This window comes from Ascaphus truei, chromosome 6 (genome assembly GCF_040206685.1).
Source record: "Ascaphus truei isolate aAscTru1 chromosome 6, aAscTru1.hap1, whole genome shotgun sequence".
Taxonomy (NCBI): domain Eukaryota; kingdom Metazoa; phylum Chordata; class Amphibia; order Anura; family Ascaphidae; genus Ascaphus; species Ascaphus truei.
The window spans coordinates 83,247,227-83,271,736 of record NC_134488.1 but is presented as its reverse complement, the minus strand read 5'-3'; the positions used below and the strand labels follow the sequence as shown (position 1 = coordinate 83,271,736).

General features: G+C 42.4%; 1 long non-coding RNA gene and 1 pseudogene across 1 annotated transcript in view; one reads left to right on the top strand and one right to left on the bottom strand.

Moving 5' to 3' along the window:
- Positions 1-24,510, top strand: part of LOC142496501 (uncharacterized) — a 154,152-nt gene that overhangs the window by 67,874 nt on the left and 61,768 nt on the right. The window contains exon 2 of the long non-coding RNA XR_012802022.1: positions 3,763-3,890. This is a non-coding gene — a long non-coding RNA (uncharacterized LOC142496501). The remainder of the gene's footprint in view (positions 1-3,762; positions 3,891-24,510) is intronic.
- LOC142496622 (peptidyl-prolyl cis-trans isomerase D-like) overlaps positions 12,269-24,510 on the bottom strand; it is a 60,401-nt pseudogene continuing 48,159 nt past the window's right edge.

The window sequence follows — 24,510 nt, the reverse complement described above, 5'->3', positions numbered from 1 at the left end:
AGTTGTGCTAGTCAGGTTGTAAGAACGGTATTCCCTTCCCCAAAAAGCCTAATCAGCCACACCTTTCAATTACTTGAAACAGGTGAAAATGGTGTGAACTAAGTTGACCCTAAAATGAGGCTGTAATTAGTGTGTGTGCTGAACCCCACCCCCTCTGTTGAAGTGTATGCTGTGATGAGATATTAATTGCAGCTGCTTTAACACAATGGTAGATGAGCTAAATAGTCGTGTGCAGTTTTTAAGTTATGAAAACAATGACATAAAATATGATACGTGTGCCTCATTATGCTGTCTGTATATGACTTAAAGCAAAAATGGACCTTTTCATAAACAACTATAGATGTGTTAGTGCAAGTGATGTTTGTAGGCCGTTGCATGCAATATATTTGATGCATGCTTAAAATAGGCAGTAATGTCATGTTTGTCGGAGTAAATTAAATAAAATACACAATAATATTCTACATATTTATGTTCTGTACCTGTAGCTAGTAATAATTTCTGATTAACATGTGTAACACATGTGTACTACCCTGGTGTTCCCCATCTTCGCCCACCATCAATTGCTTCCACTGCAGCAATGCATTTTGGGAATTCACATGTAAATGAGCACACAATGGCACGTGCTATATTAGTTACTGCTTTTAGTAGGACTACAACATATATGTCTATTTTGAGATATATATATATACAGAATCAGACATATACATATATAGATGCAGGTATGCTTATATTGTGAAAACAGTATAAAAAGCAGTGTAAATATGCAAAATAACTGTAAGCAACGACACGCCTAGTACAGTAATATTTCTCACCTGGTGGAAATTGTGAGGGATAAATTCCTATATCACGGTCACCAGGTAAGCCTTCCACGACGACGGGAAGTAATTTTGCCCGAAGCAGCTCCTCCAATGGACTTAATATGAGACGTTGTGGTGTCGGCCCACCTCCAGTGCCAGTAGCATGCACGCGTTGGTGTTGTATTTTCTTTTTCAATTTGGACCTAATATCATCAAATCTCTTGTGACAATTCCGCTTGTCCCTCACATGATTCCCACACGCATTGACACCAATGACTATTGTGTCCCACATTTCTTTTCTGCTTGCTGAACTTGTCCGCCCTTGAAAAACATATAAAATATATGAGGTAAATTAATAATAATAGAAGCACCAGTTTCCTACACTGCTAGCTGTTCCAAGAGATAGCAAACATGCTGTTTTAGGTGTAATATGTGAAGCACATGAGCATTCACTACTAAACCTATACATGTAAGCAAGGTTGCATTCATATTGTATGCAGTTATGGCAAATTGACCGCCTGTGTTTAGTTGTCCTTGTAAGGCATGATAAAAAGCTGTGTTTCCAGACTAATTAACATAGAAAGATATTCTGAACCCATATTTGCATATGAACAAAACTCAGATGACCTAGGATCACATGTATTTGAATAATAAATGTAAAGGTACACTTACCTAGTAAATGTCCATATATACTGTCATAGTGCTCCAGAATGCCAGTGACAAGAGCTGTATTTTCCTGGTCATTGAAGCGAGGATTACGTGGCTTCTCCACACGTTTCTTCCGAGCAGGTTTAGGGTCAGAGCTTGGCTGGTGCTGACTGGACTCTCCTTCTTCCAATGGAAGAGCCTCCAAAAGCTGCCCACCAGCAAGCACGCCACCACCATCCACCCCATCAGCAACTGCGCCACCAGCAGCACTCACAGCACCAGCACTCCCACTCCTAGCACCAGCACTCCCACTCCTAGCACCAGCACTCCCACTCCTAGCACCAGCACTCCCACTCCTAGCACCAGCACTCCCACTCCTAGCACCAGCACTCCCACTCCCAGCAACAGCACTCCCACTCCCAGCAACAACACTCCCACTCACAGCAACAACACTCCCACTCACAGCAACAGCACTCCCACTCCAAGCAACAGCACTCCCACTCCCAGCAACAGCACTCCCACTCCCAGCAACAACACTCCCACTCCCAGCAACACCACTCGGTGCACCAGCAACATCACTCCCCTGAACAGTACGTTCACTCCGACGCGTACTCGCACGAGTAGCACTCCCACTCCCACCAGCATCACTCTTCCCACGCTTTGCGGGCATACTTCCAGCACTCACAAAAAACAGACAATAAATGTACAGCCAATCACACGAAACACTTCCACATATAAAACAAGACAAAGATGTAAACAAAACAACAATGGACAAAGCTCACCCAATACACAACAAGTCTCTCCGTCAATATGCAAATGTTCAATCAGCCAGCTCTGTGCGTCTCTCTCTCTCTCACTCCAACAACACAGAGAATGATTAGCAGTACACGTTGCCTTTAAATATGGCGCGCAATCCAAAACATGCTTGTTTCGCCTGATTCAGCAAGATTTGTGATTGGGCAACCTATCAGCACCCCGCCACGCACGCCGATACACCTGTGTGTGATCGGCTAATCATCGTGAGAGTGGGCGGATTTGTTTTCGGGTTGATTTTGAATGTATTCGGCACTTACTGCATACGGAGAGGAAAAATCGCCATTAACATGACTAATCGGTAAGCTTCCCGATTTCACTTAATCGACGCTTACTGCATGAGGCCCATAGTCACTTTATCACCCTGTGCCTCAGGCACCAAAAAAACATAGATTGTAAGCTCCACCGGGCAGGGACTGTGTCTGCAAATGTCTCTGTAAAGTGCTACGTAAAACTAGCAGCGCTATACAAGAACAAACTATTATTATTATCTGAGCAGGCTTTACCCCCTACTGTACACAGCACTTATCTCCTTAGATCTGCCTCTCAGAAATAGTCCCAAGGTTCAGTTGCTTTTCTTTCTTTTACTGTATAACCCACTGCTTGGCCAATGTACCTTAGCCCCTTCCTGCCTAAATTCCTTCAAAACTGTGGCTGTTTCCAATTGGAAAAATGTTTGTAACTGTAAATTGTAATATTTTTAACTTTATTTTGTACCCAAGAAATACTTGAAACTGAGAGATAATTCTCAATGTATTCATTTCCTGGTAAAATACTCTATAAATAAATAATCCAAACTGTCTTTTCTATTGATTCATTGATTTTTCAACATTCTCATGATGATCTAAGCTGTTTAAAATGTGTATTTGACAAGTGTTTGTGAAGAATATGCAGTATGAAGTATGTTTAGCAAATGGTTGTGATAAAAGGTAAATGTTTTTTCCTCAATGTCAAATTGACAACGCGGCGGTGCATCTGACCTGCAGGATTTGGAAATGAGTTGGGGGTTTGGATGGAAAATAGTCCCTGGGCATCAGACACAGTTTTCGAAAAGCAGGTACAGTACACAGTGTGTTGGGATTATACAGTATTTCTTTCCAGTTGGTCTCCCTGTGCCAGTTAAGAATATGTTTTTTTACTTTGTGCGTGTTATCTACATTTAAAAGGTGAGTTCAACAACATAAGTTTGTCTTATACTAAAATGCTTACAGTTTATGGTCTACAGAACAGAAACTCCTGCATACTGGAGCCACAGGCGATTTTTTATTCCTCTTATTTATTTATTTTTGGGGCGGGATGAGTAGTAGGTGACATGACTTCTTTTATTAAAACTAAATCCATAACCTATGGTAGTTAAAGAACTATAAGTATTATCTCTATGCTGCCAAATATTGGATTTTTTCTGACATCTCATGACATTGTAGCAGTATGATTCAGATTGCAATTGTTCGGTAGGATTACCCCTTTTCTGAACAATGTGAGTGACCTCAATCTTCAATTTCAGAGGAACCTTTAAGCTTCATGGAAATTATCTACAGCAGCAGCAGCAATGACTTTAAACCTTATAAACAGTACACCGTGGCATACTGCAGCAGTATGTTTCAATTTCTCACGGGACTCCAACTATCTCAGGTAAGCAACTCAAATTCACAAAATTGTTATATTGTCTGCACCTTTGAACAACAAGTCCATTTTAACCAATGACCTATAAGCTAGACTCCAGTAGGCTTTTATTTAGGATAAATGATCCTCTTAAAAGTCAATACATTCCAGGGAGGGGAGATAATACTTTGAAGTTAACTTTGTTTTTCTTCTGTAAAAAGAAATTCTTACAGTCTTCACGTACAGTATGTAATGTTTCCTTCACTACCAGTAATACGCCTAGAAAGCTTGAAAGAATGTAGAATTTTTTTTTGTTCCATGCATATCTGTGCATAGTTATTATGATGAAGAAGCTGGAAATTAGCTTAACATACAGTATGCACCACACACTATAAAAAACCTTCAAGTTTCTTCGACTGCCAAATCAGTGCTCTTTTAGCTGCACGGCTATTGGTTTGGATTTTAATGTCTAATTACAAAATGTTTAGGTTCTGGGATGCAATTTGCAAATGAAAAAGAAGAAAAGGTCTGATTTATTGATTACTACATGTATTACTACTGTGAAGCGCTATGTACATTAATGGTGCTATATAAATAAAGACATACAATACAATACAATTTATTGTTTGCCTCAATAATGATTCAAAGGCACAGTTGAATATAATAATAGTAATGAATCCACTCTTTTATTGTATGCGAACTACAATAACTCAGCATCTTTCTCATTTTAATTCTATAATCTATAATATATTAAACTATATTTGTTATGTTGAAGAATGTAAGTGAAATAAGAGCGAAAGCTGCTAAATTTGAGTTCCCAAATTATAATTTGGTATTGGGCATATGTACTGTATATATTTATTTGTATTGCGCCATCCATGTATAGCTGCAACCGCCAGTTGTCAACCATTTTCCAAGCTGTAACCTGAGGCGTGCCTAGCCCTGCCATGAGATTTAGAAAATTTTCACGCAAGTTAGCCACGAGTTTACTGTGATTTGAAAGAGGGGGTCATTCTCACGGGCAAAAACTCACTGCTTAGTGCAGAGCCCCCAATTGAATCCAAACAATAAACAAATTGAAAAACTAACAATCAATAGAAAACAAGCATTTATCAAAAAATGCATTGGCTGTCACTGTATTTATCTGTACCCAAGTCACAGATTAATACATTATCAGTCAATGGGCAAGCAAATACATAAAAATAAATAAATACAATAAAAAAACCTGAAAAAAAACAATTTCATACATTCAATATTTTACTTACTGTCGCGGCCGAGTTTATTCTTACCTTTACCCAGTCTCGGCCGCGACAGATACCGGGCGCGCGCCGAGATGTCTCGCACGCGCGCCAGAGCCTCGGAGGATCGGTCCTCCGATCGAGGCGCCCCCCTCCCCTCTCCGGGTCCACCGGGTCCCCCGGAGCTCCCCACCGCCATCCCCCACAATAGAGCAACCCAGGGCTCCCTCAGGGAGCCCTGGGCATGCGCGCCATGCGCGCACGCCCCCAATGAAGCGTGACCGCGCATCGATGACGCACGGCACTCCGGGCTTGCGGCTCTAGCCTACTAAGGATAAAGTGTGTCGCCACTGTAACTTTAGAACTGTTCCTCTGAATCCCAGCATATCTGCAAGCTCTCGTACCGCGACATCATCACCCGCAATCCAACGCCATCCACCTTGAAGATCAGCATCAGCTAAAAAAATAAATCTTATTTCTTTTATCTCCTATCACCATCTTCTATCTTCATCTGTAATTATTTTTTATCTTTTCTTTAATCTTCTTTCATTTATTTATTTATTTATTTATTTATCAAATGTTTTACCAGGAAGTAATACATTGAGAGTTACCTCTCGTTTTCAAGTATGTCCTGGGCATAGAGTTAAGATGACAAATAATACGTGGTTAAAATACATAGTTATGTTACCCAACAGTTTAAATGTTGTGGTGGTTAATTTTAACTAGCGCAACAATAAAACTGTGATTTCTGAAGTTGGGCCGGGGAAGTGTGTGGGGCCTCTGTAAGCGCAGGGCCAAATGCAGTCACACCGATGGCGCCGCTATCAAGCTGGCCCTGAAATTTGGTGTGAGATGTGCTTGTGGTTAGGAATGAGGTTTAGAGCTGTAAACAATGGAAGCATATACTTGGGAGAAAATGTACATACTACTTTTGTAGGTAGGACTGATCTCTATGTATTATGTATATGCTTTTCCTGCACAAACTACTCGACAAAAGGATTTGTTCCTTTTTCAACTTAGAGGATTTCATAATAACCATCTTGCCTAGAAAGCCTCAGTCTTCCTCCCTTATAATTTCAGCCTTTGATATCTACAGATTAAGCCAAGGTTATTGCACCCGCTGGCACGCTATGGTGGGATATTTTGTGATAGTCTGCCTTATCACTGCCATTCAATCCTATGGAAAATGAGTGATATTCTCTATTTAAATGCAATATACTACATTATGTGAGTGAGTGCACTAACCTTGGACACATCTGTATTCCCAAATAAAACATCCAAATAGAGGAATGTTTGATTGCTATGGTTCTAACAAGTAAAACCTTTGTACACATGCTCTGAGAGGAGATTTTAATCGATGTTTTTGTCATTTAATTTGCCCTCGTTTAAAATTTGACACTGCCCTGCTTCTCTGTCTACTACCATACCTATAAAGGGTCCCCTACAAGTGATTTTTTTTTTACCAACCAACAAGACTCCTTGTGACTGGAAATGTGTTAGAATGTAATGGAATATGCCTGACATTAGAATTAATAGAGGCCTTCTAAACTTGAGGGAGAAATTAATTTCGTAGTTTCTTATATCCCAGTGCCCCTACTGCTTGTATTTTTTTGTTATGAAGTTTATTTTTTAAGCACAGTTACAGTATTTGGCGTTGCACCAAGGAAGCTACCAACTTTTAGCTCAACAGGCTGTATACAGCATACTGAGGAACAAGCCAATCAGCTTAAATGATTTTCTGTGATTCTTATTCGGATAGCTTTAAGTACTGTACATTCAGCACTACCAAAAGCATTGCTTGGCACTTAAACATAGTCAATTGCTTACTGCTATATGGATCTTATTTTTAAGAACTGCCAGAATGCCAATGAAAAAATCCCTATACAATTCAAATCACACATATTTAAAAGATTGGGAAACATATAAGTATGGTCACTTTCCTTTGTGTCATGTTAATTACTCAGGATGTCTTATGGTCTATGCCATAGCAATATATTTCATACTTCGTGACACTTTTTTAGGTTTTACAAAGATCGAACCTCATTTCTTTGATGAACAGTGTGCTGTTTGGTTGCAAGGATATTAGATTGATGTTTTTAATCAGTGAACTGTACCACCACACTTAAAGTTATACTAAGAATAGATGCTTTGTCAAGATCACCCTGAGGCAACAGATATTGAATTTGAATTGTGCTTTGATGATGAAATAACTGGATTAGGAAAACAAGTAAAACCATGATATAAGTAAGTGTATGGTACAAGTTTTCCTTCCAAAGTGCTATTGACATTTGGTATAAAGCTAATTCATTTTCTGGACCTCACAAACAGAGTTTAGATTTGACAGCTCCCACAATATGAAGGAGTATGATCTGTCATGTGGTGACACACAACAATGGTTATTTGTTGTATTACAATGAAACACATATAACATTTTCTTTTAATTGTGTATTGCTTGTCAAAAGAGACTCAATAAAAAGATAAATAAAAATTGTAGACATTTATAAATGACCAATTGTATGTTAAAGGGATATACATTATTATTGTCAACAGCTGTACTAAAAGGTACAATCCATGAACTTCAATTACAAAATACATTTCACATTGATGACCAGCTTACATTCTTTTCCCTAATGTCTAGAATCATTATTTGCTTTTTTTTCCAGTTGAATTCTGCAGATATCTGCTCTTATTTCCTATATTTTTTGGAAGGATAAAAAATAGGGTTGTCTCTTGAAAAGGACAATGATTTGCTTCCACTTGATTCAATGGACCTTATTCTATGAAGTGCAATGTCCTGAATCTGGAGCTACAGCACAGAAAGGTCGATGAATGTAAATGGGGTTTTCTGTGAGATAGCTTCAAACTGGTGTTATCACACTTGATAGAATAAAGGTCAATGACTCAATGTGATATGATTAGGAAGGCAATGTTGTGTCCCATTTACTAACAGATCTTGTGCCATACGACACCTTCTTGCACTGGAAAACACCTTGCAGCCCATTCACGTCAAATGTTCTGTAAGGTGTCTTCCAGCACCGAAGGGTCTCGAATAGCATTCCTTAATATGCTTAGTCAATATGAAGCATTACATTACATTCTTTATTAAAAGTTCAAAGGTGGTCCTTTTTGTGATAACATTGTATAGTGAACACAAGACAAGGGAAAGTTGTCTCGGCGTAATTAGAAATGGACAGTATAAAATAACAAGAATCCCTGGACATAGCTAATCACCATAATTATCTGTGAAGATGGCTCCCCACAAGGTAGAGATACAAAGGTTTCATAATGAACTGTAGAAGAAAACCCTGTTATTGCTTCTTTTTAATCCAAATCATCAATTGAAATTCTCCACAGGCTTAAACTGTATTAACACAATGAAGACCACAGAATTACTGCTAAAGGTGAATGTATTGTAGACCCATCAAAACAATCAAGATTGCAACTGTGTATGAATAAGTATAAAATACACACAGCATAAAGACAAATATTACATAAATAAAAAGGGTATAACAAAAGATAGGGAAGCCCAATGCTACATCCAATTTGACAAAATATATATGGTAATAAGTATAAAGTTAAATAATTCAATAATAATATTATCTTGGTTATTTAGTTAAACCCTTTGGCCAAAGCGCTATAAGCCTGCATACCAACGTCAAGGTATAACCAAATATGCAGGTCCTAACACAGCACTGTGAACCTTCCCTTTTACCTCTATATGAGGGGCAACAACCATAGTAGGTCCTGTCCATACAGCAAAATGAAAAAAAGGGTTAAGGAAAGATCATTTAGCATTTAGCAAATACAAAGTGTGGCTGCATCTATATTCACAAATCAAATTAAAAAAACATAATTAACATGTAACAAGCAAAGCTACAGAACTATCTAAGAACACAGACAATGAAAACCACCCTAAGTAATGGGAAAGGTCAGAATTAGCCATAAGAGAAACTGCTACAGTACAGTATAAGTGGAAACTTATAGATTAATTTTGAGGGCAGTATTAGTATTACCCATACATTTTTCTCAATGTCAACTTTCATGTATTATGCACTTATCAATATTATTCTTTCTTGTATTATATCCTTTATAATATCTCTGTAAAGTGCTGCATACACTGGCTGATGCTATATAAATAAAAAATATTTTTAAAGGCCAGGCACAATGAGAGAATGGTTAACCACTGTAATTGATATGAGCAGCTATTATTGATACAACATGATAATAAGGAAAGTACTGTATCTGAATATTACTAATGGTAACGGTAACATATTAGTATAGGTAACAACAACATGACAAATTCGAACAAAAATAAATATAAATGGCAAGCAATGGAAAACATAGTAAAAAGTAACACTATTGTATGTAGTCAAATGCACAGACTGGGTCTCTGTAAATCAAAAACATCTGGTGTATACAAAAAATCTTCAGAACTCCATTAAATACTTATCAATACATTAACATCAGTAAACATACAGTATCATTACGTGCCAACAGGGAACTTCAAAGCTCAGTAACTAAGCGTTTAAGTAACAATGGTCTCCTGTTAACTATAACGGACATTTGTGCTAATCATATGCAAAAGAGATGACAACCACCTCAACGCATATCTTCAGCAGTCCATTAAACTTAACGAGAGAAATAACGCATTTTGAAAAGCTTTTTTTAGGTCGTGCCTATATCCAATGTAAGGCTGAGTCCATGGTGACTCCAGCCGTGCGGATGTGCGCTGAGGCTGAGGGAAAGCGGATGCTTTCCCTGGCCTTAGTTCGCGCACCGTCCGGGTGCATGTCGGGGGGCGGGCCAGTGACGTCATGGAGCTGGTTCGCCCTCATTGGGCGAACCGCTCACGTGACTGGCCCTGCGCTCCCGTGAGCGCCAAAACGATTTTTTTTTAGGTGCTATGCCTCTGCATGCCTGCGGAAGCGTGCGCGAGCCCTTGCTAAAGCCGCTCTCATTGCGGCTGCAGGGGCTCACTGACAAGCATCAGCGCGCCTCAGCACAGGCCAGCGCCTAAGCGCTGACCATGGACTCAGCCTTAGGTACCAGAAAATTATTTGGCCCTGTCCAGGGTTCTGAAGTGGGCTATTTTGGCATCCTATAATGCCTTAGCAAATTGAAAGCCAAAGTCAATACCCTGGACTAGGCCAATTAATGTATCCATGACCTGTGTATTAATCCATTGCAAGCCATATTCAACATGAAGGCATGAATATACATGCCTCTGAGGCCACTAAGGTAAACAATGAGTTAATAAGAATGCCCTAACTACCCTACTGCCCATTATATATTATAGCGGTACAACTGCTGTGGCATTCAATGCGTTAACCCCCCCCCCCCCCCACCACCACCAGCATCCCCCCTGTAACCCATTCAGTTGGCCTAACTTCCCTCCCCAGGGCAGCTAACTCCATAATCTATCCCCCCCCACCCCCCACCCCCCCCAAAAAAAAAACCTACAGTAAATGCTAATAGGCCAAAGGAATGGATTATGTTTTGTTTATTTTTGTGCCATCAGGCATGGATTATTTTGAAATACTTTTGTGGATTTTCATTTTAAAAATTTCTATCAGGATAGGTTTCATTTTCATGGTTTTTGGCTTTTTAATTTGTATTAGACATTGGCCTTGGATTATTTTTTATTTATTTTTCTGGATGGTTGAGCATTGACCCTTCATTGGACTTTTCTGCAGGTGCCCCTATGGATGAAGAGGACGGCCTTAATCCTGGCAGGGGTAAGTAATACATTTATTTTGGGTGTACATTGATTGCCAATGTGGCTATTTAGGCGCCCATTGAGGGAGCTCTTAACATTTAAGCTAAATAGCCAAAATGGGAATGCCTACTGTAATTGCCATCTAAAGTAATATGTCTTAGTGCCCTTGTCATTGCTAAACCAACCTCATTATCAACTGTATTTTGTCTTCTGGCCAAATCCGCCAGAGTTATCCCAGTTTTCAAAAATGGTGACAAAGGCCTTATGTCCAACTTCAGACCTACCTCTATTCTACCTTTACTAGTGCAGGCATGCCTGGCTTGGATACTAATCTGCCCTCCCTGACACACAGGCATTGGTAACAGTGCAGGCAGTGTCAGGACCAATCCAGGGTTTTCCCCACCAACAAGCAGCTCCTTGAGTGACAGGGGAGGAGGTGGGCTAAGGCCTGTGTTCTACCCAATAAGGGGCTCAGTCATTGCACCTTCCCCCTCAGTACTTAAGGGGCTGCACATGTAAATTTAGGCAGGTGTCTCTCCCTCTTGAGAGAGACTGGTATCACGTAGAGGTTTTCAGGGCTCTGGCACCTTCTGCCCCCTCCCCTTGGGGAGTGGGGGGTGAATACCATACTTCTGACTAGAAGAAATCATCGAAAAAGTTGTTATTTTCTAATTAAGTTAGAGGTTAATTTTCCTTCGTGAATTATAATCTGGTGTTCGACTATGTCACTCCAGAGCTACAACCCTCTTAAAAATATGCAATGAGATCCAGTGTGGAATGGAACATGGAGAGTTGACTGGTGCAATAGTCCTATATTTTGCAGAGGCCCTTGATACTGTTGACCACACTATTATGTTAAACAAGCTCCAGTACTCCGGAATTGGACCACATTTTAAAACTGGTTTATCTCTTTATTTATCAGAGATATCTCAGATAAATAAGAGTGCATCTGTGACTGTAACTCTAACCACTTTGATGTTACCTTTGGATACCCCATGGCTCTGTTATGGGGCCGTTACATTTTCTAACTGTATAAATGTCCTGTCCACAGTTTAAGAGAACTTCTATGCACATGTATTCTGATGAAACTATCTTATATGCACCCAACTCAAGCCTCCGTGACCTTGAAATTGTACTGCAATCTAATTTTTGTGCAACGTCAGGTTATTTTCCTACCGATTTAACTTTAAAAGAGTATAGTGAATCCTCCCCCACTGTAGTCAAAATTGCGTTGGCCATGGCCTCAACAAAACATATCTGCAGGCTACAATTTGCTAGCGGAAACAAAATGTAATTACCATTTAGCATCTCTCTGTATAACAGAATGCTAGATAGGTTACCTCAATCAATTTTCAATTAACAGGCAAAGACTGGCCCAGAGCAAGGAAATGTTTTGCAACAAGGTCAGTTTTTGTTTTGTTTAATAAGATACTCTTAATAGAGCAAAAATGCTCTTACTTACGTCCTACAAACACTTGTTCAGTCCTACTGACATAGAGAAGTCCATACTTGCATTTCAAGATATAAACGATTAACTTGCTGGAGAAAGTGAGAAAATTTCTAATTTTGAAGATCCTTCCAGTAAGGAAAGTGGTATCTTCAGTATCTGTGGCACCTATAATGTCACTTTTAAGAAAAGAACAGAAACAAGCTAATATAGTGTTATCTATTAATGTGATTATTGTGTATAGAAAGATTTTCAAAATTCTTGTTCCTTGTACAACCCTGTTTGGGATTCAGAAACATACAGTAAGCATACAGTATGCAAGTATGGAAGATGACTTTGCAAATAGATGCCATATTATACAGTAGCTGACAATGACATGAAAATCACTATTGTTGTTATGGTTTAAACAACTCATTTCGATCCAATTAGCCTTTAACTAACTACACTGCACTTCACCCCGAATCATTGTGCGTTGTTCTATTCTGTTATAAAAATCAGTGAAAAATGCCCTTTTTACTCTGTGACATGAGTGAGAAGGAATATTTACAGTATTTCAATGACAGGTTCACTTTAGTGGGTGTTATGATTCCTCGACGCCAAGTGTGGACCAGCACAGAACCATTTAAAGATACCCTTTTAAAATCCATTAGCTAACTTCCAACAAAAGCAATATATTTAATGACATTTGTTGTTTAGTTTTGAGGCTCACGTTGCCAAAAATCATAATATCTCGCAGTCAATAAAATGATACTTGATTGTAAACTGTTATATTTCTGAGTGCTTTGTCTTTATTAGAACATTCAAAAAAATTCCTAAGGTATTCTGGGGCTAACTTGATGTTTAGAGTTTCAGTTTGAAAATGTATCTGCATATGTTAACCATTGATACTTTGCTCTACTTTTGCTTTGTTTACATTAGTAAACCATGTGGGGTGTACCTCTGTACATAGTATTTGGACCTACTTAGTGGGATGCTTTAATGTTAGTTTGTAGTGCTCTATTATTTCTCCAATTTTTGTACATATAAAATATAAACCACAGGGACTACATTGGCTTTAATCTAGTTGCAGTACCTATAAACTTGTGTCAAATACAGATGTAGCAGGCGTCATTGCCTGCTGCTGGCGCATGCCAGTGGGTGAGAGAATGTGTTAGCCCTGCCCCTTTTTTGCAAGTGCTTAATTCAAACATGGTGTCTGTTCCCGCTGGCGTGTTATGTGTGTCCCGCTACAATGTGTCAGTGAGAGAAATACCGCATATATACTATATATCAAGCTTGAAAAAGGTATTTTATTGTACTCTTGGCTGTTCCCTATTAAAGGTACCTGGTTACACATCAGTCCTTTTATTTGGTACGAGAGAGCTCAGTTTTCAATGTCGTTTTAAATAATTAATTGCACAATAAACTCATCATGGTATTATGCCAACAATATATTTATCCTTGGGCATATGTTTAATACCAACATTAGCCATCCAAATAAGATGTATCAACTCTAATGATCGAAGGGCATTGTACTTTCCCAGCACAGAGAGAAGTCAAAGTTTGCCAAGAAATAAAAGTATAAAGCAATGATACTTAACCTCAAAGTTCAGTCGAATGAGTAAGACTGATGTCCCTTCATAGCTATGCTGGGGGCCCTCACTAGTGTTTTCTTTTTTTAGCGCAGTGTGACTGCAGGTGAGATTATAAGATTGATATTCCTAATCATTATTTTATACTCTACATGACATCAAACTTAAACCCTACAACTTGTCAGACCTCTTGGCTCTTATCAGTTCAATGTGCCCATCTGCTTACTACCATAAGTAATAGAGTGCGTAGGACATAATGGTGGTATTGTCCTTCAGCAGATTTTCTTTTTGTTCCATTATTGTTGATTTGACTTTGAGAAAAAGTAAATGAACATTTGGAACACTAACAGTGACATTCAACTGTGAAAAGGAAGTTTGGCAAGATAGTTCATTTCACATTTACCCATATGGACATATTTTATACATTGCTAATCTTTCAGTAAACTGCTACAGACAGTGTAAACATAATTACTTATGAATGAATTTCATGGGATTCATGCTTATACAATCACACAGATGTTTTCTGTTCTATCTGTTAATGGTGAACAATGTCATTGTTTAAAGTTTCATTAAACTAGTATTTTTTTTTCAGTTTTTGAATTATTTAGAAGATGCACTGGAAGCTAGCTGCCAGATGTCTAATTTTTAACTGAGTGCCTTGAATTTAAACGGACTATAGCAGTGTCTCGCAAAATGTACACTGATGACAAACTTATAGCCCACTTAGATTGTGTCATACTATTTAGGAAGCAGGTGTTAGGTGTTTCTGAAACACCAGAAATCCGAGAACGTTTATACACAGACAATTATGGTATTTGGATAAATCAAACATCCGTTAACTGTTAAAGAGGTTCTGTATTTAGTGTCAGAAGTTGTGGCGGAAGAACAATATATGCTAGCTAGACATTGCTAGCCATCAAGCAGGTTATTGCATCCCAGCCCAGTTAATAATTCTTATTGGTATAATTTATCATTTCATGTGGGCATATCCAGTGTACTGTAGATAATAAAACTAGAAATAAAGGTTTCTGAACAACATATCAAAAGGTAACTAGAGTTCCAGATACATGTGTAGTTATGACCTCAACTCTATAAGGCTAAAACTTTAACAGAAGCAGAGAGAATCTGACAATCCCCCTATCAGTAGTTTTATAGGATTGGTGCAGAGGTACTGTTTAAAGTGCAGTCCAAGACAGATGCTTAAGTGAGAGTCTGAAATCCCAAATGGTCTGAGAGCATCGAAACCATCATTGAATGAAACAAGTATAAATAAGATAGCTGCAAATATGAATTTTCAATGATTGACTATTGTCTAGGTAACCAAGACCTGATCAATGCAGCATTAGAAGCTACACAGATTTTTTTTTAATGTGTACAGTATATAAGGCAGTGGTGCAAGGGAGACCTCTATGAGGCCACAACTTTTGCCTTTATATAGTACATACAGTAGACTGCAATGTATGTTATTAGAAGAAATATTATGTTGCTACCGTATCGCTAATATGGAATATGGCATGCATCAGTATAGCAAAACAATCTTTTCAAAAACAGTATAATTTCTACTATGTGATCTGTATCCCTATTCTTAAAGGGAGGGAAGCATATGCTACCTTATTGGCTGGCTTCCATCCCTTTAAGATGACGTTGCATCATAAAAAATAAAATAAAAAAAGGAAGCCATCAAATGGTACATCAACCTATTGAATTAGTGATATACCATTTGTCTGTCAAATATGACATCACAGGCCTTATACAGTATGAGGCCTGTAACATCTCATTTGACCCCAAGAAACTGTCGGATCAACATCTCCTGGAGTTGTTGGAGAAGAAAGAAGAAAAGGATGGATAAGAGGAATAGAAAGGAAAGAAGAAAGAACTACTCACCGGGTTCTCCTCTGCAATCAACTGAGGATCATAGACTTCTGCGTATCATGCTGATGAGGATCATTGCATCGTTGGTCCAGAGTTGGTGCCGCTATGGGATGGGAAGGATGAATCTTCATCCCGCAAAGGTAAGAAACACATTGATTGTATTTGATTTAATTGTGTATTTTTGTTTTATGGATGCCCATTGACTGGCAATGTGTTTATCCATGACGCTCTGAGGGTACAGATAACCACATTGACAATCAATACATCCGACAGTTTCTTGGGGTCAAATGAGATGTTACAGGCCTCATAGTGTATAAGGCCTGTGATGTCACATTTGACTGACAAATAGTATATCATTAATTCAATAGGTTGATGTACCATTTGATGGCTTCCTTTTTTTATTTTATTTTTTATGATGCAACGTCATCATAAAGGGATGGAAGCCAGTCAATAAGGTAGAATATGCTTCCCTCCCTTTAAGAATAGAGATACAGATCACATAGTAGAAATTATACTGAATTCTGCATTGTTCTACTGGATTCTGCATGTAAGCCATCCGTCTGTGAGCTGAAGCTAAAACAAAACTCATGCAGCAAGACAATGATCCTAAACATACAAGCAGATCTACAAAAGAATGGCTGCAGAATAAGAAATTCCGTGTTTTATAATAACCTAGTCAAAGTCCGGACCTAAACCCCATCAAAATGTTGGGGCAGGACCTGTAGCGACCTGTCCATCCAAGGAAGCCCTCAAATGTCACTGAGTTGAAACAGTTCTGTAAGGAGGAATGAGCACACATTCCCCAAAACCGATGTAAGAAACTGACCAGCAGTTACAGGAAATGTTTTGTTGAAGTCATTGCTGCTCAATGGTGCCACACATGGTTGTTGAATATTGAATCATTTGTGGATAAATAAATGTTGAAAAAGTTTCATGTTTTTGTGCCATTTATTTGTTCAGGTTATTTTGATTTTTTTATTAGGACTTAGATTAAGATCTAATAGCATTTTAAGTTTGAAATATGTGAAAATCCTACGTGGTTCACAAACTTTGTCTAGCCACTGTAACACTTGGGACTATGCTAAAATAGGGCTCTCTCTTGCCCCAAAATGTGTTTCTGTCCAAAGCACCCACGAATATCTGTCTATGAATTGAAAATTGTTCAAACACCCATAAAGACTTTGCGACTTCAATTTTTACACATTCGCCCATCTTCAGTTTGTAGATTGTATATAGTGAAGCATGAAATATGTTCTCTGCAGTAATGTGACGAATGAGATCTGAGAATGCAGCCACTAACCACTGGTATGAAACAATGTTGCACGTGTATAAAAAACAATGATTTTACTAGCACTTCATCATAACATTCTGTTTCGGACAATAGATGTTCCATTTTTCAATAGGTTACATTTTGAACTCAACATTTCTGACTAAATGTTAAACTGCTAAATACAGTACAAAAGGATGAATGAACTGTTTATTCACCCTACTAAATTGTTAATAACAGGCTATCCAATATTTTTTATGTGACATATGAGAACAAAGGCTGGTTCTGAAATAAGTGATTGCATATGTAACGGGTATTCCCTCCTGTCTGACCCACCCAATCTCACATTGGCCCGTGTGGTCTAGCCAGTCCCCATTACGTGATCGTGTATGGTGGTGCACCTGCAAGTAACAGGACTCCTGCGTCTCCCGCATGATGGTATTAGGGGATGTCATCAGGAACAGGTAGCTGAGGTAGTGGGTGCGAGTCCAACTTACATCATGCGCAGCGCCTCCACCTCATCAGGATCTATGCTTCCGCAGGGAGATGGTCCTGGTGAGGAACTCCTTCTCGGTGGTGACTGCCACTGTAAAGTAATCTCACACTCACACAGTGGGGGTATCTTTAACAAGGGCATCTTTATTGACGATCTGAATGTAGTAGACTGCCCCATGCAGCTCTCAGCTCTAGCCGCACATTTCTCCGTGCTGTCCCTTTGCCAGGTACGCCCTCCCGAATTGGAGTGGGATCCCCTCTCCCTGTAGGGAGATCACCCCTGTGCCAGGTCCCTGGACACAGTGTGGCCTTGACAGGCTTGATCTGTAAACTTGTGCCACTAGTTACAGCACTAGGGTCACAAAGCTATCCTGCAATCCCTTTCACAGGAGCCAAACACTTTAGCAACAACCACTCTTAACTGACAGTGTTGTGCCTTATATACCTCAGGGGGCAAGCACATCTCTGATGTCACTATCCAGGGACTCAGAGCATGCAGCCACTCCCATCCATACATAGGGCACCTCACCATGGATGAGGGAAAACCTCCATAACTACTGCTGGCATACCTGTACTTACCAGGACTTACTGCCAACAGAGAGGAAAGTAGTATACCATTATTATGCATGGCTATATACTCCCCCTGGTGAATCCCCACCGTCCCGGCTGGGTCCTAAATTTGGTGTACCTTGCTCCAGGAAACACTGCAAAAGAACACACAAATAAAGTTTCAAACATCATTACATTTACATAATAATGTCATAATAGTACGCCCACTCTGACCAGCAGGGGGCGCTAGACTAATCACAGACTCTATCTATTCAACCACCTAATAGTATTGTCTAGGGTCTGGCTTCTTCACCTCCCTTCCCGCTGCATCGGTCACCGTAACGCTATACTCCCGGGGCAGGCCTCGCTCATTGCAGTACACCACTTTATGCATGTAGATACTGCGCCCGATCTTCCAAACCCTCATCAGTTGAGAAACCCTCTGTTCAGCCTGAATTCCCACAATTGCACCTCCCTTGCTGACAATATAGTACTCAATGTCAGCCCGGAGCCACCTTTCCCGGTTATCTTCTATCTCCCTCATCAGAGGTTCGGGGACATAAGGGTACTCAAGTCCATGAGACCTCTTATATTTAGCCGCGATAGCTCGCTCGGCCTGGCAGGACCGGGTCAATTTAGCGTATCCCGCCCTCCCCGGCAACACCCATGACAGGGGCTCGTCTGGTTCCACGAGATCCTCTAACCCCTCGGGACCCTTGGGCGTAATTAACCCTTGCTTAATCTTACCCCACCTTACTCGTAACTCTTTGAGGTAAGCATCATCATCGAACTCCCCTGTAGCCCACCAATGATCCACCACCCCATCCCTTTCCAGAATTAATCGGGTGCGGTCAAGCCACGCTACATATCCCTCATACAGAGGCGCCCACCCTCTAGTCTCCCTGATCTCCTCTTGCCTGGACTCTAGGGATTCCTCTTCTTCGGGCCCCACAGAAGATACCCCCGAAGTACCCTCAGATGGTGCAGCAATTCCCCGGCGCTGTGACTTATTCCCAATGGTGACACTCAATACACTAGGACAGTCACTAGACAACGACACTTGTCGGGAAATCCTCCCTCCTCCCACCGATCCATCATCGGATGTTCCCCAGTCCAGGCTCCCAGTCCGTTCCTCGGAAGTGACCCAGGAATCCCCTGACATCCCTAGACTAGAAGTTGACCCAAACGCGAAAACGACTGGGACAGGGGCTTTATCTAAGGCCTTGGGGCTAACTCTGGGGTTGGATGGGGTTTGGTGATAGGGCCGGACAGTAGGTATCGGCAGGGCTACGACCTGCTCCTCGGCAATACCTGACTCGGCTTCGCCACAAAGTCTCTCCTCTTCGCCAGTGCTGGGGCTCTTTACTCACCGGATCGATCGCCCATTCCTCCTCGGCGTAGGCGACCGGCTTCCGCTGCTCGACCGCAGAGGCGCGATCATTTTACACTCGAGCCCGCTCTGGTCATCCGGAACATTCTCCATGCACACAAGTGACTCGTCGCCATCTTGGGTTGGGTCCCCAATCGAGACCTCTTCCTCCACAAGAACATCCGGCAACGCCCCTGCTCCTGCGCGATCCCGTCTAGGCCTGGTTCCGCTCTTCTTTAATCACCACCCCCGGAGCCTGAGATAAGCACGGCCGTGACTTACTACTCCGTAGTGTCGGGGTGGATCGGCCTCCATCCGAACCGCTAGTCACCACGCACGTGGGACTCCGCTGCTCGGGCTGTCTCGGTACTGGTGACACGCGACTCCGTGTGTCCACACCACGAGGGATGGCATCTCGCCAAGGTGTACCACTGGTATGGTACTCCGGCATCATATCCAGCGCATCCGACAGCCTTGCGCACTCCTCGTCCGAGGACTCTAGTTTTGCATTCGGTCGGGGCATCCCGGTAGGTGATCGTCGGTGTGCGCATCTTTTGTCACCCCGTCGATGACAATGTTTCTCTTTCTTAAAAACCCACTCTGGTCCCGGTTCTTCGGGACCCGTGGTTACTCGCCATAATGTGCCCGGAAGTTCCGCTGCCATCATAGGGACATCTTCCTTGGCTTCCTCAGCTTGCACCGGCACAAAAGTCGGCATGGGCCACAAATACTGCAGTCCACAATGAGGGCATTGGGCCTCACTGCCCACGGCTCCACCCGGCAGTCTGCACTGCAGGCAGAGACACGCCACAGTCTCTACACCCTCTACCCGGAGGATCAGGAAACCTCTTGGAGCCGAGTAGGGATGTGTAGTAATCAAGGGACTCTGTTCGACTTGTTCAGAGACACCAGCCATATTTACCAGTGGAGGGACTCGCTTCAATGGTCTATACTGGTCAATGGCTCTTCGTAACTGGAGTGCAGGGGCTGGTTTGGCAACCCCTGCTCCTACCGTCTCCATCCACATCCGGTGGAACTGCAAACCACTCCCCCTGGTTGAAACTAGTGGGAGGTCTCGTAGACTTGTAGGCTGACCCAGCACAGGGGCGGAATGAGTCATAGTCCACGAGGGCGCGGCTTCAGCTTTCACGCCATACTCCCCAACAGGGTGGGGTTTTCTCGTTGGCACCAATCCTGGCCAACATTCAGCAAACTGCAAAGTTGCAAGACTTTCTGCAGCTGGCCCACGCAGTGTCCCGGGAACGCGGGAACCGCCATCTTGGTTCATATTATCTTTTTGCATCACATTTGAGGTAGCGTTTGGTTGTTTGTGTATCGAATGATAAGCAAGTCCATTTCGTTCCTCCCATCTCACAACACTGTCATCCTTGCTATCCTCAGGGTTATGATCCCAAGGGCATAAGCAGGACAAACACGGCGCAGCCGCAGCTTTCACGCCATTACATAACAGTCTCACAAAAGTCTCTTCTGTAGCTTGTTCCCCATACTCGCACAGAACAGGTGCGATCTCTTCCTCGGCCTCCATCCGCCATCCTGGACCTTCTGCGCCTAGCAGATCCTCCATTCTTGCGGTTCTCTCTCGGCCTGTCCGCCCTCCTGGACCTTCTGCGCTTTGCAGATCCTCCATTCTTGCGGTTTTCTCTCGGTCACTGAATATAGGATTCTTGTACATGGAGCTCCGCTCTGCGGGGCAGCTACCACATCGATACAATAAAAATGCCTTTGTGCACCACATTGTGTACCTAACGTAGATCTGAGTCGTGTTGCACTACATCAGGCTAGGCTCACTCTCTCGGTGTCTACTGTATCTCCTTCCTCCCAGTCTGTGCTCCTCTTGGTAAGTGGTCTGGAATGGAGACTAGAGTACTCTGGCTCTTCCATCCAGTACTGTTGGCTAGCCTAGCGCGGACCCTTCCAGAATTCCTGCCCTAAGTTACCAGTTTATCCCTTCAGACGTCCCCCACCAGCGCTACCTCAAGGTGACTAGAACAGCAATAGCCCCCCTCTCCAGACCTACTAACCCCTTGCAGGATCCCAAGGCGTCTGTGCGGTCTGCAGCTCCAGCAGCTCCCCGACTACCACTGGCTCCGTCCAACGCAGCACAAAGTGGCAGCAGACACTCTCCCTGTTTCCTAGTGTGCCTAGCAAAAGCCTGTCCTGTTGACAGGTATCTCAGCAGCACCTCCAAATGTAACGGGTATTCCCTTCTGTCTGACCCACCCAATCTCACATTGGCCCTTGTGGCCAGTCCCCATTACGTGATCGTGTATGGTGGTGCACCTGCATGTAACAGGACTCCTGGGTCTCCCGCATGATGGTATTAGGGGATGTCATCAGGAACAGGATAGCTTTGTGACCCTAGTGCTGTAACTAGTGGCACGAGTTTCCAGATCAAGCCTGTCAAGGCCACACTGTGTCTCGGGGCCTGGCACAGGGGTGATCTCCCTACGGGGAGAGGGGATCCCACTCCAATTCGGGAGGGCGTACCTGGCAAAGGGAAAGCACAGAGAAATGTGCGGCTAGAGCTGAGAGCTGCATGGGGCAGTCTACTACATTCAGATCGTCAATAAAGATGCCCTTGTTAAAGATACCCCCACTGTGTGAGTGTGAGATTACTCTACAGTGGCAGTCACCACCGAGAAGGAGTTCCCCACCAGGACCATCTCCCTGCGGAAGCATAGATCCTGATGAGGTGGAGGCGCTGCGCATGATGTAAATTGGACTCGCACCCACTACCTCAGCTACCTGTTCCTGATGACATCCCCTAATACCATCATGCGGGAGACGCAGGAGTCCTGTTACTTGCAGGTGCACCACCATACACGATCACGTAATTGGGACTGGCTAGACCACACGGGCCAATGTGAGATTGGGTGGGTCAGACAGAAGGGAATACCCGTTACACATATTTTGGGAGAATACATCATCAGATTTATCAGAAGTATCCTGCTCAAAATTAGTCACTATAAAAACACTATAACCCATACTTGCTAAAGCAGAGTATTTACATTCTTAAAATATGAAATACATGTTTTTGTAACCGCACAATTCAGGAGTAAAAAATGATCTTTTAAAGTTGTGACCCTTTTAATATGAGTAATATAAGAATTATACACGACTCTCTTCTCAGACCATCCTCTGCTACCTTTTTTTCTTCCTCCATCTCACCTCAGGACTTTTCTGACTATTCCAAGGAGAAGGTGGAATCTATATGTCGCTTTTTCCTCTGCAATATTACAAAGATACGCCCTTTCCTCTGTTGCTTGACTGCTAAAACTCTGAATCAGGCCCTCATTCCCTCCCGTCTCGATTACTGTAACCTACTGCTGTCCGGCCTTCCTGTCTCTCATCTGTCTCCCCTACAGTCTATCCTAAAGTTTGCTGCCAGAATCACTCTACTCTTTGCTAAATCTGTCTCAGCATGTCCCCTGCTGAAATCCCTCTCCTGGCTTCCTATCAAATCCCACATCTCACACTCCATTCTTCTCCTCACTTTTAAAGCTTTACGCTCTTCTGCTCCTCCTTACATCTCAACCCTAATTTCTTGCTATGCACCATCCCGACTCTTGCGTTCTGCTCAAGGATGTCTCTCCCTACCCCCTTTGTATCTAAAGCCCTCTTCCACCTTAAACCTTTCTCACTGTCTGCCCCAAACCTCTGGAATGCCCTTCCCCTCAATACCCAACGAGCACCCTCTCTATCCACCTTTAAGACCGACCTTAAGACACACTTGCTTAAAGAAGCATATGAATAGCACTGTGGATATTCTGAACACAGGATACATAAAGCTTGGCCCCCTGCAGATGCACTTACCAGAATGCCCTCCAACTGTCTCTGTACGTTCTTCCTACCTACCAATACGATTGTAAACTCTTCGGAGCAGGACTCCTCTTCCGAAATTTTACATTTATGTCTGAAGCACTATTCCCACGATCAGTTATTTGTATTATTTGTTATTTATATGATTGTCACGTGTATTATTACTGTGAAGCGCTGTGTACATTAATGGCACTATATAAATAAAGACATACAATACAATAAGGCAGGGCATCCCCTCTGTATCCTTCTCTCAGCATATACCAATTCCTAACTCTATTCCTACCTTCCTCAACTCTTTTTCCACTGTCACAGAGGAGGCTGTATCGTTGCTTCCCTTTTCTCCGTCCACCACTTGCCCTCTTGACTCTATTCCCTCCCACCTCCCAAAACCTCTTGTCACGGGAGACCAGTACTTTTAACACCAGGATCACTATCACCAGACGGGACAAAGATGTTGAATAAACTGAGTTTATTCTGGCAAGCTAGCAGATGTACAAAATACACAATTACAGCATACACTTACCAACTGGGTTTCTGGGGGGTAGACTCAAGCCTCGACTAGGTCCATGGGCCTGCTTCAGGTAGGCTTACCCTGTCCGCTTCATGTCCCAGTTCCTCAAAGTGTTATTCTCTCAATAGCAACTTTGAAAATCCTGTCAGTCACTTCTCCGTCCAACTCCACAGATAGTCTGGTACTCTGATCGGCAGCGCTCCTTACATAGGCTTCAGTGCCTATCTTTTCTATGTAGAAGGAGCCGCCGACCAATCAGAGCACAGATCGAGATTTTGCAGCCAATCCCCAACCAGGTGCTCGGCCGGCTGCACCAGTCAGACGAGGGGGCGTGCTTAGGTACTCGGTACCCCCATGATGACAAGGCTGCTGGCGAGCAGGAAATTCGAACTGGCCAATGGAAATCGCACCTATGGGCTCCGTCCTGGCAACGGCTACCCCTGGCCAGCCCCATACTGCCCGCTGGGTTGGCACCTCAATGTCTGCGAGGAACAATGGCTCTACCCTGCTGAGAGCCCATCCCCTACCCCGATTGTCTGCCCTTCCCCGCTTGCCAAGTGTCCTGACACCCGCGCCGCTCCCAGCCTTTGGATGCGGCCCCGCTGGCGCTGACCTCGCTCATGCTTGAGAGCAGTGACGTCACCAGCTCTCCAAGCATGAGCTCCGGTTGTCCTCGCTATTTCGGAAGCGCGCGCGGGGGGCATTGCAGGCAAATTGAGCGTGCTCGAAAGTTAAATTTTTTTTGTTTAGCCAAGCATGGGTGAGCGTGTGTGCC